This window comes from Crocuta crocuta, unplaced genomic scaffold, assembly GCF_008692635.1.
Source record: "Crocuta crocuta isolate KB4526 unplaced genomic scaffold, BGI_CrCroc_1.0 scaffold235, whole genome shotgun sequence".
NCBI lineage: Eukaryota > Metazoa > Chordata > Mammalia > Carnivora > Hyaenidae > Crocuta > Crocuta crocuta.
The window spans coordinates 10639236-10646371 of NW_027531285.1; the positions used below are offsets into that span (position 1 = coordinate 10639236).

The 7136-nt window shown below is 41.3% G+C and overlaps 3 pseudogenes; all 3 read left to right on the forward strand.

Annotated features, from left to right (window-relative positions):
- The first annotated feature begins 3855 nt into the window (after nucleotides 1-3855).
- Nucleotides 3856-4804, forward strand: LOC144237645 (RNA-binding protein 25 pseudogene; annotated as a pseudogene).
- A 233-nt stretch (nucleotides 4805-5037) lies between these two features.
- Nucleotides 5038-6606, forward strand: LOC144237646 (RNA-binding protein 25 pseudogene; annotated as a pseudogene).
- LOC144237582 (large ribosomal subunit protein eL33 pseudogene) lies at nucleotides 6594-7006 on the forward strand (annotated as a pseudogene).
- Nucleotides 7007-7136: the final 130 nt, after the last annotated feature.

Here is a 7136-nt window from a genome sequence, read left to right on the forward strand (position 1 = left end):
AATCCAATTCTAATTTTATACATGGGGCCAAAGACACAGTGGCTTCCCCGTGGTGCCCCAGGAAGTTGGTGGCACAGCTGTCTCAGACAGCTCCCCCTATACCAGTGAGAGATCATTCAAGACTTTAAAGAACTTGAAATCTAATCTTCAGGATGACTACACGAAGCACACAATTATAATACAAGGTATTATATGAGAAAAAGTTAAGTTTGAAAGCAGTTGAAAAGGGGAGAAATCATATCTTCAGGCTGGTGTGGGTGTGGGTAGGGAGGGCACAAAGGATTTGTATAGCAGACCTTTTTGGTCTCAAGTCCCTTTTACACTCTTAAAAATTATGTGATTCCCAAAAAGCTTCTTTTTTGCAGTTCTATCTATTGATATTTATCATATTAGAAATTAATACTGAGAACATCATTAAAAACTATGTAAAAACAATAAATATGTTGTTACATTTTTATGAAAATAACTATATTTTCCAAAACAGAGTCAGAAGAGTGGCATTCTGGAGCACATGGGAGGCTCAGTTGGTTAAGCATTCATCGGGCTCTGCACTGACAGTGCAAAGCCTGCTTGGGATTCTGTCTCTCTCTCTGTTTCTCAAGGTTAATAAACTTAAAAAAACAAAAAAAGAGTGGCATTTTATGTTTCTGTCAATCCCTTTAATCTCTGACTTACTAGAAGACAGCTAGGGTCTCACATCTACTGCTGCCTTCAGTCTCTTGGGATCTTGTTTTGGTTGAAGCCTTGGACGTAAATTCAGCCTCATGTAGACATATTGCAAAAGGAAGAGTATTTTAATAGCCTTTTCAGGTAACCACGGCTCTTCTTCAATACTACATCAAAACTTGAAAAATGCTAGTTTCCCTGTGGAAACGGAAATCCTATCGATGAACTTTTAGTACCCTCTTACATTAAAATCCATTGGTCTATCTTGAATTTTATTTTTATGTATGTATGTATGTATGTATGTATGTATGTTTATTTTTGAGAGAGAGCAAGAGAGAGCGAGAGAGAGACAGAGCCCGAGTGGGGAAGGGGCAGAGAGAGAGGGAGACAGAATGTGAAGCAGGCTTCAGGCTCTGAGCTGTCAGCACACAGCCCAACGTGGGACTCAAACCCACTAACTGAGAGATCATGACCTGAACCAAAGTCAGACGCTTAAATGACTGAGCCACCCAGGTGCCCCATATCTTACATTTTAAAAGCATAGTTTTGTGATAACATATGTTGGTCATTTAGCAGTGTTGCTTAGCTGAACTATACAGATTTTCCAAATATTTTCACATTTCATTACATAGTATGGAAAAAAAAATCATTTGTCCATATCTTTACTCGTTTTGTCAGGAAAGTCTTTAAGTATTGGGGAAGATGTCATACAGTGCTTGATACCTTTCCCAGAAGTCTTATTTTTACTTAAGACTTGAATTTTATCATTGGCAACAAACACTGGCAGTTATTTTTTGGAGGTGACTCACTTAGTTAATTTTTGAGAAAATATATGCCAAATATTCAAGTCTGATCTTGCAGTTTTTGTTCTTTCACGCAAAAATGAATTCCATAGAAAAAGTGGTTTGTTCAGCTCACAACTCAATTGCACCAGTGGTTTTTGTGTACTCTCCGTTTAGTTACTTAGAGTATTAGAAAGACATGTTCTTGAAGACCACAATTAATAAATTTAATAATTTTTACTGCCTTTACCAAGGACATTCTTTTTTTTTTTTTTTTTTAACATTTATTTATTTTTGAGAGACAGAGAGACAGTGTGAGCAGGGGAGGTGCAGAGAGAGAAGGAGACACAGAATCGGAAGCAAGCTCCAGGCTCTGAGCTGTTAGCACAGAGCCTGATGTGGGGCTCGAACTCACAAACTGCAAGATCATGACCTGAGCTGAAGTCGGCCGCTTAACCAACTGAGCCACCCAGGCGCCCCAAGGACATTCTTAAGTAAAACTGGCTTTTTCTACTGCATATACCTGTGCCACTTACTACTTTGAATCACGCTCAGTACATTTGCACCGTCACCATGAATGTCAACACAGGGAAAAGGGAAGTTAATGTCTTCGCATTATGAAAATAGGTTTGACCATGTGGACTCTCCCCTGAGAGTGGACAAAGCTCTGATAACAATACAAGGTGAAGGCTTTGAAAAATGAGTTAGATTTGGGGATGCCTGGGTGGCTCAGTTGGTTAAGCATCTGACTTCGGCTAAGGTCATGATCTCAGGGTATGGGGGTTCGAGCCCCGCATTGGGCTTTGTGCTGACAGCTCAGAGCCTGAAGCCTGTCTTCAGATTCTGTGTCTTCCTCTCTCTCTGACCCTGCTCATAGTGTCTCTCTCTCTCTCAAAAATAAATTAAAAAAAAAAAAGGAAAATGACTCAGATTTGGATAGGATAAGATAAGAGAGAGTAGGAACATTAGGAAGGCAGTAAAATGTGAGGTGTAGCTAAAGAATAGTGGGTTGGATGTATGTCTGGTTCGAAGAGGAGGGAAGCAGAGGCAGATAACCTGAGAAGATATCGTGAAAGGCCCAGATGCTGTCGTGGCAATCATTTAGGTTTAAACTAGACAGGAAGAGGCTAGGGCGAGTGGTTTTTTTCTCTTTGTGTGTGTGTGTTTGCTTTTTGTTTTTTGTTTCTGAAAGCTTTAGTTTTAAGTTATATAAAAATAAAGTTTGCCATGTTTGCATTTACTAGTTATGAAATAAAAATGAGAGCATAGCTACTTTCCTGATAAGTAATGTTTAGGGAATGAAAAAATAAACATGTGGTCAAATGCTTTGCTGTACAAAACATGCTGCACTATTTGATTTAGACAGTATTATTTTCAGAAGGAAAAAGAATGAGAACATTTATTAAGCACTTATTGTGAACTAAACACTATGCTAGTCACTTTTCATACAATGTAATCCTTACAACAAGCTTATAAAAGAGATATCACCATTCATACAGATGAGGCAAATAAAGCCCAGAGACTTAAGTAACTGTCCAAGGGACATGACTCAACTTGGGTTTGGTAATATTTCATACTGTCACCTATTATCTCAAGGCATTTGGGGAAGGTTTGAAAACAAATTAACAACCAGATACATATATCCATATATCCACTCAATCTTTTAAAATAGGGCATAAAATGGTGTTACAAACCTAAATAAATATATTAAATCTTAAAAAAGATGCATATTTTGAATTTTTTGTTCACTTTGAGAACCATTTTTAAACAATAGGTAAAGCTGTATTACTAGTAATGTGTTGACTAACAGAAATTTTGTTAAAATGTAGCATATGAGGGGTGCCTGGCTGGCTCAGTTGGTAGAGCATGAGACTCTTGACTCTTGCCCTCTTGACTCTTGATCTCTGGAGTTGTGAGTTTGAGCCCCATGCTGGGTATGGAGATTGCTTAAAAATTAAATCTTAAAAAACAAAAAGTAACACTGAGAAAAGTCAGCTAAGTTACTGCTAAGCTTAGTCACAGTACTTACTGGATGCAACACCTTTTTGTTCCGTATTTAAAAATATCACAGAGAAAAGGAGGAAAAGCAATTCAAAATCATAGTCTGATGCCATCTTCTTTGGCCCAAGAGAAACAAGGTGTCAAGTTCACAGACGTAAGGGTCTAGATTTACACCACCGTATCAACATGGCTCGTTCTTCTTGCACTTGGACCTGCTCCTTTGAATATCAATGCTCCAGAAGCTCCCAACACAGTGTGGTTGTGTTTGTGGCCTCTGTGAGGAGGTGCTTTGGAACTAGTTTGTCTCCTGGTGAGCAGCACACAGAAACCTGGAGCTGGTGGAACCCACTCCTAACCTGGAACCCAGAAGGCCGTGAAGACAGTACCACTTCCTCAGTGGTGGACCCTTGCAGTAAGAATGTCTTTCCCCTCCCATTTGAGTTACCCTCCCATGGGAATCCCAGCTCACCCATCAGGGATCCATCCCTACAGTTTCCTGGCTTTCTTCCACCTGTACCTCCAGGGACCCCAACAAGTCCTATACCAATGGACATTATGGCTGCTGCTACAATTGTCTTAGTACCCACTGTGTCTATGGTTGGAAAGCATTTAGGAGCAAGAAAGGATCATCCAGGCTTAAAGACAAAAGCAAAAGAGGAAAACTGTGATCCTACCACTATGGTTTCCGTTAGTAACATTTCTAAGTAATCCTCGGACATGCTATTAGACAACTCCTTGCTAAATGTGGCTTGGTTTTGAGCTGGAAGAGAGTACAGGTGCATCTGGAAAACTTCAAGCCTTTGGATTCTGTGAGAATGAGGAGTCTGAATCTATCCCTGTGGCACTCAGGTTATGGCATGATCTGAAGGTTGGACGGTAGAAGCCACTTTTTAAAGTAGATGCAAAGATAAAGCCAAAACTGGATAAATGGAAAACAAAGAAAACTTTTGATGGAAATGCCAGGCCAGAAATTCACCAATGATAAGAAGCCTCAGACGAAGAAACAAAGAGATCAAGTGTGCCTTTGGGCCTTTGAACTTTTAATACATGAATATTCCAGTGAACTCAATGCCCCCTCAAAAGAATCTGATTCTCACCCCAGGAAGAAGAAAAGAAGGACATTTTCTGCAGACTCCAGTGGCTCCACTGATCCCTTAACCACTAACCACTAACGAGGATATAAATGCTATAGAAATGGAAGAAGACAAAAGAGACCTGAGATCTGCAAATTCAGAGACACACACAATAAACTGGGAAAAAAGGGAAAAAAGGAAATGGAAAGACAGGAAATTGACAAAGAACAGAGAGGAGAGAAGGAATGTGAAGGGGAGCAAGAAAGGGAAGAGTGGGCATGAGAAAGGGAGACAATGTGAATGAGGAGAGGAGAAGGAATGGGAGAGTGAGATAGGGACCATGACTGCAATTGGGAGAGGAGCTCACATTGGAAAAAGCATTGGAGTCGATCAGGAGAAAAGAGCAGAGATCCTGAAAGGGAGTGGGGAGAAAGAATGGAAATGAGGGGTAGAGAGAAATGAAGTGGGAATGATGGCGAGAGAAGACAAGAAGCAGGATTGTAAAGAGGGTGAAGATGAAGATGAGTGAAGAAAACTTGAAAGCTCTGAGAGAAGAAGCTTCTTATCAAGAACGCCTTAAGAACTGGGAATGCAGAGACCGGAATAAAACCCGGGAGCATGAGAAAGAGGCTGAAAGAGGAGAGAAACGGGAAAAGAAGCTGAATGCCTGGAAGGTTATACTGCTTGAGATGACCCTGAGTATTACTGAGGAGGTTTCTTCAGAAAAGGGTGGACGATAGGGAAAAGGAAATGGAAGCAGATGTATGGGATTGAGGAGAGAGAAGGAAGAACTAGAGGAAATCAGGCAGGGCCTTCTGGCTGAAGGGTGTGGGGATCCAGATGCAGAGCTCCAGAGGACACAACAGGAGGCTGAGAGGGTGCAGACAAGTACCAGAAAAGCAAGAACCAGAACCAAAGGAAGAAGAAGGAGAAAAGCACAAAAAAGAAAAAAATGAGAAGACTCCATGGAATAGGAAGAGCCAGAACAGAAGCTTGATCTCAAACTAACTCTGAGGCCATCAGTTCTGTTCCATCTGTTTCCTCTGCCAGTGGCAATGCGACCCCCAACAGCCTTGGGGGTGAGTCTCCCTGTGGTATTATTATTGCACATGAAGACTCCCCAGACCAACAACCACCTGAAGAACATAGGCCAAAAAACAGGGCTAAGTCTTTTTTTTTTTTTTAATTTAAAGTATTTTTTTTGGGGGGGGGGGGTGGGGAGAGAAAGAAGGAGACACAGAATCCGAAGCAGGCTCCAGACTCTGAGCTGCTGGCATAGAGCCCAAAACGGGGCTCAAACTCATGAACCATGAGATCATGACCTGAGCTGAAGTCAGATGCTAAACTGACTGAGCGATGCAGGCACCCCTGAGTAGGGCTAAATCTTAAATGGGGTGCTTCCAACAGTCCTGGTCAGCCTAATTCTGTGGAAGGAGAGAAACTCCCCATAGATGGTATCCTTAACAAATTTGAGGATGAAGTCAGTGATGATACACTGTAAAAGGAAACTGGTTCTTTTGGATTATTGTGAGGATGATAAAATACTGCCCAAGGCATTGTAAACACTGAAGAAAAGCACAAATACGCAGGAGTCTCATTGAGAAGATCCTTACAGCCAAATCTGAGCTCTCTGCTTACCTCCCAGATTGGTCTACTGTGGAATCTCTACTGACAGAAGGACAGGTTAGACCATGGATTAAGAAGATCATGGAAGGGGCACCTGGGTGGCTCACTTGGTTCAGTGTCTGGCTCTTGGTTTTGGCTCAGATCATGATCCCAGTGTTGTGGGATCGAGTCCTGCACTGGGCTCCTTTGCTGAGCTGCAGCCTGCTTAAGATTCTCTTTCTCCCTCTGCCTCTCATCCTGCTCACTCACTCTCTCTCTCTCAAAGAAAAATAAAAAACAAGAAGAAACTTATAGACTACCTAGGTGAAAAGGGAGCTACATAAGCTGGTTTTGTCTGTTCTAAGGTTATGGCTCACAGTTTACAGCTCAGTATTTTAGATGGCGTTACCATGGTACTTGATAAAGAAGCAGAAGCTTTTATATTAAAATGTGGAGATTGCTCTTTCCGCCATCTTTGAACCCGTGGAGGCCTGCTGGGAACAGGACTCCTGAAACGACAAATATGTCTGGAAGGTTGTGGTCCAAAGCCATTTTTGCTGGCTATAAACGGGGTCTCAGGAACCAGAGGGAGCACACAGCTTTTCTTAAAATTGAAGGTGTTTATGCCCGAGATGAAACTGAGTTCTATCTAGGCAAGAGATGTGCTTATGTGTACAAAGCAAAGAACAACACAGTGACTCCTGGTGGCAAACCGAATAAAACCAGAGTAATCTGGGGAAAAGTAACTCGTGCTCATGGAAACAGTGGCATGGTTCGTGCAAAATTCCGAAGCAACCTTCCTGCTAAAGCCATTGGCCACAGAATCCGTGTGATGCTGTACCCCTCAAGGACTTAAACTAACTGAAAAGTAAATAAATAAAGGTGTAGATTTGTTCTCTTGTAAAAAAAAAAATAAAATAAAATGTGGAGATTACTGATATGAAACAGAAGAAAATTGGTCTCGTTACGTAAAACTCTTTTTCACATTAGGAAACAAATACTAATGCGC